Source organism: Bos javanicus, chromosome 28 (genome assembly GCF_032452875.1).
Source record: "Bos javanicus breed banteng chromosome 28, ARS-OSU_banteng_1.0, whole genome shotgun sequence".
Lineage (NCBI taxonomy): Eukaryota > Metazoa > Chordata > Mammalia > Artiodactyla > Bovidae > Bos > Bos javanicus.
This window is the reverse complement of record NC_083895.1, coordinates 1576535-1588505: the sequence shown is the minus strand read 5'-3', so window position 1 is coordinate 1588505 and position 11971 is coordinate 1576535.

Here is an 11971-nt window from a genome sequence, read left to right as displayed (position 1 = left end):
GGAACCTTTAATGTACAAAAGCCTGCTAATACCAAATGTTTTAACTGTGAGAAGCCCGGCCATATGAAAAAACAATGTCACCTGCCAACACAGGCCAAAAAAATAATACTACTTCTAATAGGAAGAGACCCCCCCCAGGAGTATGTCCAAGATGTAAAAGGGGGTTTCACTGGCTGAATGAATGTCATTCTAAATTTGATAAGGATGGAAACACTTTGAACCCCGATGCACAGCAAAAACAACAGGGGAACTAATAAAGGGGCCATCCTCTAGCCCCACTACAAAAGGAGAACCTAATGATATGACGCTACAAGCAACTACATCTAAGAGTGTTTGCATTGATATGGAACTAATAGAATTATACAACCCCCACAAAATTCCCACTGGATATTATGGCCAATTTCACCTGGGACAATGGGACTAATTTTGGGACGTAATAACTGCACAATGAGAGGTTTAATGGTATTAACCGATGTTATGGACGAAGATTATGAAGGGGAAATACATGTTATGGTAAATGTTGTGAAAATGGGAAATGCATACTTAAAAAAGGAGAACATTTTGCACAATTATTACTTTTGCCATATGTTAAACCAATGAAGGCATCTAATAAAGTTCAGTAGGGAGGCTTTGGCAGTACCAACCTTACTGCTGCACTATCCACCTTATTAAAGGAACATCAGAAACCCATGCTTACTTTACACATACGGGGAAAGAATTTCACAGGCATGTTAAATACTGGAGCTAACATTTCAATCATTAGAGCTGCAGAATGGCCCCTCGATTGGAGTAAGGTTATGGCTCCTTCTAGACTATTAGGGATGGGTGAAGCTAATGCCACACAAACTTTTGTCAGTGCATCCTATTTACAAATGTATGGCCCTAATCAAATTGTAGCTTATCTTAAACCATATATTACTAATATCCCTATCAATTTATGGGGACAGGATTTTCTTGAACAAACAAAAGTCACAATTTCTTTAAATGAACCTTTTAATGCGGGCCATCGAGTTAACACCGCTGTCCCTCGATTGGGAATCTGATACCCCAGTATGGACACCTCAGTGGCCCCTAACTAAAGAAAAATTGGCAACTCTTACACAATTAGTTAATGAATAATTACAGAAAGCTCATATAGAACCTTCATTTTCACCCGTGGAATTCCCCTGTTTTTGTAATAAAAAAGAAATCAGGAAAATGGCGAATGTTGATAGATTTAAGAAATGTTAATAATACCATGTCACCTATGAGGCCCTTACAACCCAGATTGCCCTCCCCTTCTATGGTACCAAAAGGATGGTCTGTAGTTATTATTGACTTACAAGACTGCTTTTTTTTTTTTTTTTTTTTACTATACCTTTGCACCCTAAAGATAGAAAACGTTTTGCCTTTTCAGTTCCTTCTATAAATCACATGGCTCTGTTAAAAGATTTCAATGGAAGGTACTACCTCAGGGAAGGATGAACTCCCCTACCATTTGCCAATATCTCATATCTGTTTTATTACAATCCATTAGAGATAAATAGCTTACTACATTTATAATTCATTACATGGATGATATACTTCTTTCTATGGAATCTGAATTCTGTTTGCAACAGTTATATAATGAAGTTACTACTACTTTTCAAAATCATAGCCTGCTTGTAGCACCAAGTAAAATTCAATGGAAATCAGCCTTTAATTATTTAGGACATGTTATGGAAGAATCTAAAATCAAACCTCAAAAAACTCAAATTTCTGTGCAGTCTCTATGCACGCTGAATGATTTTCAAAAATTGCTAGGAGATATTAATTGGCTGCAGCCATCTGTCAGCATCACCACCTATGCCTTACAAAATCTATTTAAAATTTTAAAGGGATCCCCCAACCCTAATAGCCCTAGGCAGATAACAAAAGAGGCCAAAGAAGAACTGGCCTTAATGGAGAAATGCATTCAACAATCTTTTTCAACTCGGCTAGATTATGATCAACCAGTTTCTTTAGATATATTCCCCACTGAACATCCACCCACTGCAATTATAGCTCAACATAGCCCAATAGAATGGGTATATTTATACACTAAACAGTCTAAAAAAATTGTAACATATATTGAGAAAATAGGGCACTTAATTGTGTCAGGAAGAAGCCATATACAAACTTTGACTGGATTTGATCCATATGCAATACATGTTGCCTTGACAAAAAAGGAATTACAAATTGCCTTACAGTATAACCTGACCATGCAAATGGCATTAGGTGATTTTCAGAATGTTATCTCATTTCATTTACCGAAAGGAAAATTATAGGACTTTCTACAATGTACTAAATTCATTATAACTAATATCATTGCATCCCAGCCTATTTCCAATGCACCCACCTATTTCATTGATGGCAACAAGAAAGGCATAACACGGATTGTCAGCCCTAATATCAAAGAGAAATTACCCACTACCTATTCTTCAATACAAAGAATCAAATTGTATGCTTTATATCCTCTTTTGTCACTTCAACCACTATCCTTCAACGTATATACTGATTCCAAATACCTTGCTTCCCTTTTTCCTGATTTTGTTACCGCCTTTTTATACAACCTAGATGAAGAATTATATACTCTCTTTTCACAGACTCAGGCTTTAATTCATTCACTTATGGAACCTTTCTTTGTTGCACATATACATGCTCATTCAAGTTTACCTGGCCCTCTGATCGCAAGAAATGATGCTGTTGACAGCCTCATAGCTCCCATTTTTACATCTGCCAATGACGAACGTACTAATCTTCATACCAATGCTAACAGATTGCACTCTAAATACCATATTCCTTTCACTGAAACACGGCATAGTATTAAAACCTGTGATGTCTGTGCCCCTCTGCACTTATGAACTACGATTTCAGGAGTTAATCTCCGGGGGCAACACCCTAATTCCCTTTAGCAATCTGACTTCACTCACTGCTCCTTAAAGAAAATTTTCTTTACTTTCTATCTCAATAGATACATTTTCCAACTTTATCTGGATAGTACCTGTCTCTTCAGAATCCAATAAACACGCCATTTCCGCACTCTTACTCACCTTCCCCATTACGGGGATTCCTTCTGTCTTGAAAACAGACAATGGACCTGCATTCACCTCACATTTGTTTCGTTCATTTTTATCAGAATGGAACATCACACACATTACAGGAATACCCTATAATCCTCAAAGTCAAGCCATTATTGAAACAGCCCACTGCCCCCTAAAAACTCATTTATTAAAACAGAAAGGGGGAATATGGAAGAGGAGATACACTTCTTATCCCATTAACCCTCAATTACTATTATCTTTAACTCTTTATTCCCTGAATTTTTTAAACTTAACAAAAAATAATTCTGATACTCGTGCAGATAGACATTTTGCAGAAGACAAAAACAGCAAATTAGAAATCAATACACCAATATGGTATAAGCAATTTAATCAGTGGCTGCCAGGAATATTAAGACTCCTAGGCAAGGGTTATGGTCTTGTTATTGAAGATGAAGAGGAAATCTGGGTTCCCCTTCACCATGTCTGCTACCGAGAAGGACCTCAAGACCGGACTCCCTCAGGAAGTGACGTAGTTGACACAAAGGGTCTGGTCAATGACCCTGGAGGAGCCAATGAGGAAACGCCATTGTCTGAATCCTTACCCAACATGGGCTCAAATGAAAACATCACTCGTCAGGCTGAGCAGACACTGAAGAGTACTGGAACTCCTATAACTCCAGATAAACTGTTTCTGGCAATGTAAACTGCTCTGAAGAGCAGGAGGAACATCATAATTGCTCCTGGTTTAATAGATCAAGCATTGGAAGCTTTCATAAATCTAAGACAAGTTTCTGGACCAATAAGGACATATTGCTGAATTGGTATAATGGGGGCTTATCACCCCCATGGCCCAGGATTGTCGTCCCCATTGTGGGGCCAAATCAATGGCACACTTGGAAAATTCCAGCAGCTTTAGAGCACTTTGCTAATGTTTATGGGACTATGGATGTGTTTCGTCCTTTTAATTATACCTTCCTATACAATAGTACTGGCTATATTCAATCGTGTGTTCACCTTCTGTACTTGTTTATTGTAGGGCATTTTGATATTGACTTACCGGCCAAGATTGTCAATTGTACTGCATGTGCATTGTATACCGGCCTTAATCACCCCATTTCATATCACAATGCTAGCATTGCGCTAGTTAAACAAAGATCTGAGTTATGGCTTCCTGTAAACTTAACTGAGCCTTGGACTGATTCTGTATTTCTTTCTGTACTGTTGAAAACTGGGTTTAGGCGATCTAAGCACATCCTTGGGTGGATTATTGCAGGCATCTTAAGCCTTATCTCCATTGTGACTGTAGGAACTTTGTCTGGTATGGCTTTACATAATTCTATACAAAATTATGATTTTATCACTGCTTGGCACAAAGACTCATGATCTGTGGACTCTACAAGCTCAAATAGATCAGCAATTACAACACAAATTAATGAGTAACAAATCGTGGTTATCTACTTAGGAGATCAAATGCAGCAACTGACTTTCCGAACACGTATACGCTGTCACTGGAATTTTACATTCTTTTTGTCTGACTAACATGCCCTATAATAGCACTGAATATCCTTGGAATAAGCTTAAGGCACATTTGCAGGATCTCACAAGTAACTCAAATTTAGACATCAATTTGTTGAAACAACAAGTTGCTAATTTTCAAGTTAGGGTACCTAGGGAATTGTATAGCACTCAATTCTATGATACTTTAACCAAAACCCTATCGTCTCTAGACCCTAGAGCTTGGCTTTCAAGAAGCAATATTTTTATATATGTATTAATCACCCTGCTCTTTTTGTCATTGATTATAGGATACAGAAGTCTCAACTCAAGACTCCATGCCTCCCACAATGGAGTTCAACTAGCAGCCACCGTGCTTAATTTAAAAACAAAAGGAGGATATGTTGGGAAGCATAGTGCAAAATAGCCGTAAAAGGAGAAAGTCCTTGGGAAAATGGCAAAGGGCCAGAAGTACTCGGCTTTGCACTGCGGACAGAAAAACATCTCCTGCCTTTGGTTATGCTCGGCACTAAGAGTTAATAATAAATAAGGATGTTACTTGTGAGAGTGGGTTGTGGGATAAGCCCATGAGTCATTTAGAGCACGCTGTCCTTGAAATGTTTTTACTGATTATGTGTTAACTCGGCATGCGCTCTGCTGGCCGTATACTTTAAGCTCTTTGTTCCTGCTTCTGTAAAAAAACTTGACTGCAGAAATAAACTTGTCAGTCCTTGCAAGAGACTGTCCGAGTGTCATTCTTTCAGGTTCGTCATTTCCAAGTCCCGGGGAGAAAAACCCCAACAACTACCTTGTTATTACAAGCTGGGTAACCTAAGAGGGGAAAATCTTCCAATGGGATTTGTGTTTCATTAAAAATGGAGAGCTTGAATAACTATAAAACATCTTTTAAAGAGAAAGTATAGACTAAGCAAGTGAGAGAAAGGATCTATATTTAGTTTTCCTGGTGCTTTGAAGACACTAAAACAATTTTAGGCAGACACATACTACCCAGACGATCTTCTTCAAAATACGGTTGTCTCTTCTTCCAACCTATTATGACATGGAGTTCATTGCATGGTATGGTATTGAAGTATTTTATAGCTTCCAGGTGCTGTGAAAATGAGGGGAGAACCAGTGGGTGGATAAAGATAGTGTTGTTCTACAAGCAGGGTGGCACTTTTAGTAACATAAAGATTAATAATGTACTGAGATACTCTAGAAAATATGCACTTATATCCATTACATAAGTGAAGTTGCTCAGTCGTGTCCGACTCTTTGCGACCCCATGGATGGTAGCCTACCAGGCTGCACTGTCCACGGGATTTTCTATACAAGAATACTGGAGTAGGCTGCCATTTCCTTCTCCAGGGGATCTTCCCAACCCAGGGATCAAACCCGGGTCTCCTGCATTGCAGACACATTGTTTACTGTCTGAGCCACCAGGGAAGCCCCTTACATAAACATATAATATCCATTATATAAACATATAAAAGGGGGAGGAGCTAAGATGGTGGAGGAGTAGGACGGGAAGAACACTTTCTCCCCCACAAATTTATCAAAAGTACATTTAAACGCTGAGTAAATTCCACAAAACAACTTCTGAATGCTGGCAGAGGACATCAGGCACCCAGAAAAGCAACCCAAGTCTTCGAAAGGAGGTAGGAAAAAATATAAAAGACAAAAAAAGAGACAAAAGAGGGAGGGACGGAGTTCCATCCTGGGAAGGGAGTCTTAAAAAGAGAGAAGTTTCCAAACACCAGGAAACCTTCTCACTGCCAAATCTGTTCTGAGCCTTGGAAGCACAGAGGGCAACATAACAGGGAGGAAAAATAAATAAACAATTAAAATCCGCATATTGCAAGCCCTAAGGTAACTCCCTCAGCGGAGAAGCAGCGCAGACACCTGCACACGCCACTAGCAAGCGGGGGCTGGGCAGGGAGGCACGGCGCGGGCTGCATTGCTTAGAGTAAAGATCTGGCCTGAATACCCCGAGCACTATCTGAGGGAAATAATTTGGGCTAGCAAACCAGACTGTGGGATATCTACCACGCGAAAATCCAGCCCTAACCTAAGATACCACCAGGCCCACGCACGGAACAAAGGACTGAACAGAGATAGCCAGTGGCAGACCATCCCCCTCTGGTGACAGGCAGCCAGAGCCGGAAGGGGACAATCGCAGCCCCAGAGAGACATTATCTATAAAACTGTAAGCAGGCTTCTTTGCTAGCTAAAACTTCTTGGGGGTCTGGACGGTCAACATCTGCCTGAGAAGGTGCGCCGGTTGCACACCCAGATAACCGAGTGGCGGGGAGGCGATAAGTCGCAGCAATCACGCGAGCCAAACACTTCATCACCTGAGCTGCTCGGATCTGGGAAGGGCACAAAACGCAGGCCCAACCGAGTTTGCACCTCTGAGGACTACCCAAGTGCCTGAACCTGAGCGGCTTGGACGTGGGAAGTGCAGGCAGCCCAGGGCCGGCCACGGATGGTTCCCGGTGGAGCAACCTAGAGCCGGAGCATCCTGGGCAGGGAGGCTACACGTGCCATGAACGGGGGCAGACCCAGTGTGGCTGAGGCACTGCGAGCACACGCCAGTGTTATTTGTTTGCAGCATCCCTCCCTACCTCCCCACAGCGCGACTGAACAAGTGAGCCTAAAAAAAAACAAGAAAAAGTGTCCTCCAACGTCCCCTTTGTGTCAGGGCGGAAACCAGACACTGAAGAGACCAGCAAACAGAAGAAGCTATAACAGAGGGAACCACCTTGGAAGCTACAGGCAATAGATTAAAACCCTGTGGTTAGTACCAACTACATAGGAAGGGGCCTATAGATCTTGAGAAATATAAGTCAGACCAAGGAACTAGCCAAAAATGAACTGAACCCACACTACTCACAACAAAACCAGAGAAAAGTCCTAGATATATTTTTACTATTTTTACGATCATTCTTTCTTTCTTTATTTTTATTTTTTTAATTTTTTAAAAAAATTTTAAGTCCTCGATTATTCCTTTAATTTCTGCTTTTATAACCGATTATTTTGCAAAAAAAAAAGACCCTATTTTTTTAAAGCAAACTTCATATATTTTTTTTTATAGTTTTTTTGACCTTGTTTTTTTTTTTTTTCCTTCTTTTCTTTAACATTGTATTTTTGAATTCCAAACTCTACTCTAAATTTTTAATTTTACTTTTTGGTATTTGTTATCAATTTTGTACCTGTATTTTCTTTATAATTTTTGCGACCTTGTTTGTTTTTGTTTCTTCATTTTTTCTCTATTTCTTTTCCTTCTTCTTTTCTTTAACATCGTATTTTTGAAATTCCAAACTCTACTCTAGATTTTTAATTTTTGCTTTTATGTATTTGTTACCAATTTTTTACCTTTAAGGACCCAATCTTTAGTACCCATTTCTCACTAGGGAGCAAGATTACTGGCTTGACTGCTCTCTCTCCCTTTGGACACTCCTTTTTCTCCACCAGGTCACCTGTGTCTCCTCCCTAACCCCTCTCTAATCTACCCAATTCTGTGAATTTCTGTGTGTTCCATACGGTGGAGAACACTTAGGGAACTGATTACTGGCTGGATCTGTCTCCCTCCTTTTCATTCCCCATTTTTATCCTCCTGGCCACCTCTGTCACCTTCCTCCTTCTTCTCTTCTCTGTATAACTCCGTGAACAACTCTGAGCAGTCCAGTTGTGGAGTGCACATAAGGAAGAGATTACTGGCTAGCCCACCCTCTCCTCTATTGATTCCACCTCATCTCATTTGGGTCACCTCTAACTCCCTCCTCCCTCTTCTCTTCTCCATGTAACGCTGTGAACCTCTCTGGGTGACTCGCATGGTAGAGAAACTTTTCATCTTTAACGTAGATGTTTTATCAATGGTGCTGTATAGAAGGAGAAGCTTTGAAACTACTGTAAAAATAAGACCGATAACTGGAAACAGGAGGCTTAAGTCCTAACCCTGACTCCAGGGAACTCCTGACTCCAAGGAACATTAATTGACAGGAGCTCATCAAATGCCTCCATACTTGCACTGAAACCAAGCACCACAAAAGGACCAACAAGTTTCAGGGCAAGACATACCAAGCAAATTCTCCAGCAACAAGGAACAGAGCCCTGAGCTCCAAGATACAGGAAGCCCAAAGTCACCCCAAAACCATAGACATCCCATAACACATTACTGGACATTTCATTGCACTCCAGAGAGAAGAAATACAGCTCCACCCACCAGAACACCAACACAAGCTTCCCTAACCAGGAAACCTTGACAAGCCACCTGTACAAACTCACACAGAGTGAGGAAATGCCACAATAAAGAGAACTCCACAAACTGCCAGAATACAGAAAGGACACCCCAAACTCAGCAATTTAAACAAGATGAAGAGACAGAGGAATACCCAGCAGATAAAGGAACAGGATAAATGCCCACCAAACCAAACAAAAGAGGAAGAGATAGGGAATCTACCTGATAAAGAATTCCGAATAATGATAGTGAAATTGATCAAAAATCTTGAAATCAAAATGGAATCACAGATAAATAACCTGGAGACAAGGATTGAGAAGATGCAAGAAAGGTTTAACAAGGACCTAGAAGAAGTAAAAGAGAGTCAATATATAATGAATAATGCAATAAATGAAATTAAAAACACTCTGGAGGCAACAAATAGTAGAATAATAGAGGCAGAAGATAGGATTAGTGAATTAGAAAATAGAATGGTAGAAATAAATGAATCAGAGATGATAAAAGAAAAATGAATTAAAAGAAATGAGGACAATCTCAGAGACCACCAGGACAATATTAAACGCTACAGCATTCGAATCATAGGGGTCCCAGAAGAAGAAGACAAAAAGAAAGACCATGAGAAAATACTTGAAGAGATAATAGTTGAAAACTTCCCTAAAATGAGGAAGGAAATAATCACCCAAGTCCAAGAAACTCAGAGAGTCCCAAACAGGATAAACCCAAGGTGAAACACCCCAAGACACATATTAATCAAATTAACAAAGATCAAACACAAAGAACAAATATTAAAAGCAGCAAGGGGAAAACAATAAATAACACACAAGGGAATTCCCATAAGGATAACAGCTGATCTTTCAATAGAAACTCTTCAAGCCAGGAGGGAATGGCAAGACATACTTAAAGTGATGAAAGAAAATAACCTACAGCCCAGATTATTGTACCCAGCAAGGATCTCATTCAAGTATGAAGGAGAAATCAAAAACTTTTCAGACAAGCAAAAGCTGAGAGAATTAAGCACCACCAAACCAGCTCACCAACAAATACTAAAGGATATTCTCTAGACAGGAAACACAAAAATGGTGTATAAAATCGAACCCAAAACAATAAAGTAAATGGCAACAGGATCATACTTATCAATAATTACCTTAAACGTAAATGGGTTGAATGCCCCAACCAGAAGACAAAGACTGGCTGAATGGATACAAAAGCAAGACCCCTACATATGTTGTCTACAAGAGACCCACCTCAAAACGGGACACATACAGACTGAAAGTGAAGGGCTGGAAAAAGATTTTCCATGCAAATAGGGACCAAAAGAAAGCAGGAGTAGCAATACTTATATCAGATAAAACAGACTTTAAAACAAAGGCTGTGAAAAGAGACAAAGATGGTCACTACATAATGATCAAAGGATCAATCCAAGAAGAAGATATAACAATTACAAATATATATGCACCCAACACGGGAGCGCCACAATATGTAAGACAAATGCTAATAAGTATGAATGGAGAAATTAACAATAACACAATAATAGTGGGAGACTTTAATATCCCACTCACACCTATGGATAGATCAACTAAACAGAAAATTAACAAGGAAAAACAAACTTTAAATGATACAATAGACCAGTTAGACCTAATTGATATCTATAGGACATTTCACCCCAAAACAATGAATTTCACCTTTTTCTCAAGCACACATGGAACCTTCTCCAGGATAGATCACATCCTGGCCCATAAATATAGCCTTGGTTAATTCAAAAAAATAGAAACCATTCCAAGCATCTTCTCTGACCACAATGCAGTAAGATTAGATCTCAATTACCGGAGAAAAACTATTAAAAATTCCAACATATGGAGGCTGAACAACACGCTGCTGAATAACCAACAAATCACAGAACAAATCAAAAAAGAAATCAAAATTTGCATAGAAACTAATGAAAATGAAAACACAACAACCCAAATCCTATAGGACACTTTAAAAGCAGTCCTAAGGGGAAAGTTCACAGCAATACAGGCATACCTCAAGAAACAAGAAAAAAGTTAAATAAATAACCTAATCCTACACCTAAAGCAACTAGAAAAGGAAGAAATGAAGAACCCCAGGGGTAGTAGAAGGAAAGAAATCTTAAAAATTAGGGCAGAAATAAATGCAAAAGAAACAAAAGAGACCATAGCAAAAATCAACAAAGCCAAAAGCTGGTTCTTTGAAAGGATAAATAAAATTGACAAACCATTAGCCAGACTCATCAAGAAACAAAGGGAGAAAAATCAAATCAATAAAATTAGAAATGAAACTGGAGAGATCACAACAGACAACACAGAAATAGAAAGGATCATAAGAGACTACTATCAACAATTATATGCCAATAAAATGGACAACGTGGAAGAAATGGACAAATTCTTAGAAAAGTACAACTTTCCAAAACTGGACCAGGAAGAAATAGAAAATCTTAACAGACCCATCACAAGCACGGAAATTGAAACTGTAATCAAAAATCTTCCAGTAAACAAAAGCTCAGGACCAGACGGCTTCACAGCTGAATTCTACCAAAAATTTAGAGGAGAGCTAACACCTATCCTGCTCAAACTCTTCCAGAAAATTGCAGAGGGAGGTAAACTTCCAAACTCATTCTATGAGGCCATCATCACCCTAATACCAAAACCTGACAAAGGTGCCACAAAAAAAGAAAACTACAGGCCAATATCACTGATGGACATAGATGCAAAAATCCTTAACAAAATTCTAGCAATCAGAATCCAGGCTCTCGTTCTTCCTGTCAGAGGCCGGAAGTGTGGGGCCTCGCTAGCGCTCGCTCTGCTGTCTACGGTGGCGCCTCTGGGCCCCAGGTATCCGTCTCGGCTCCTCGGGTCGAGCTTCGCCTGGCCTCCCCTGGAACGAGGTGATGGCGGACTCTAAGGAGGCCGGGGCCGAGGCTCCGCCGGCCGGGGCCGCTGCTCGGGGAGGGCTCAGCCTCCTGTCCCACGGGGAGTCTGAGGAACCTTCTGCACAGGGATCAGTTTTATTTCTCGGAGGCAATGAAGTGCAGAGCCGAGCTGTGGTGAAATACTCTTCTGCCCCTCCTTGGATGGCATTTGCACGCCTTGAAGAGAAAACAGACTTGAAACTCCCACCTGCCAACTGGTTACGAGAGAGTGCCAAGATAGGACCGGCAGGAACTACCATTCTTGGCAAT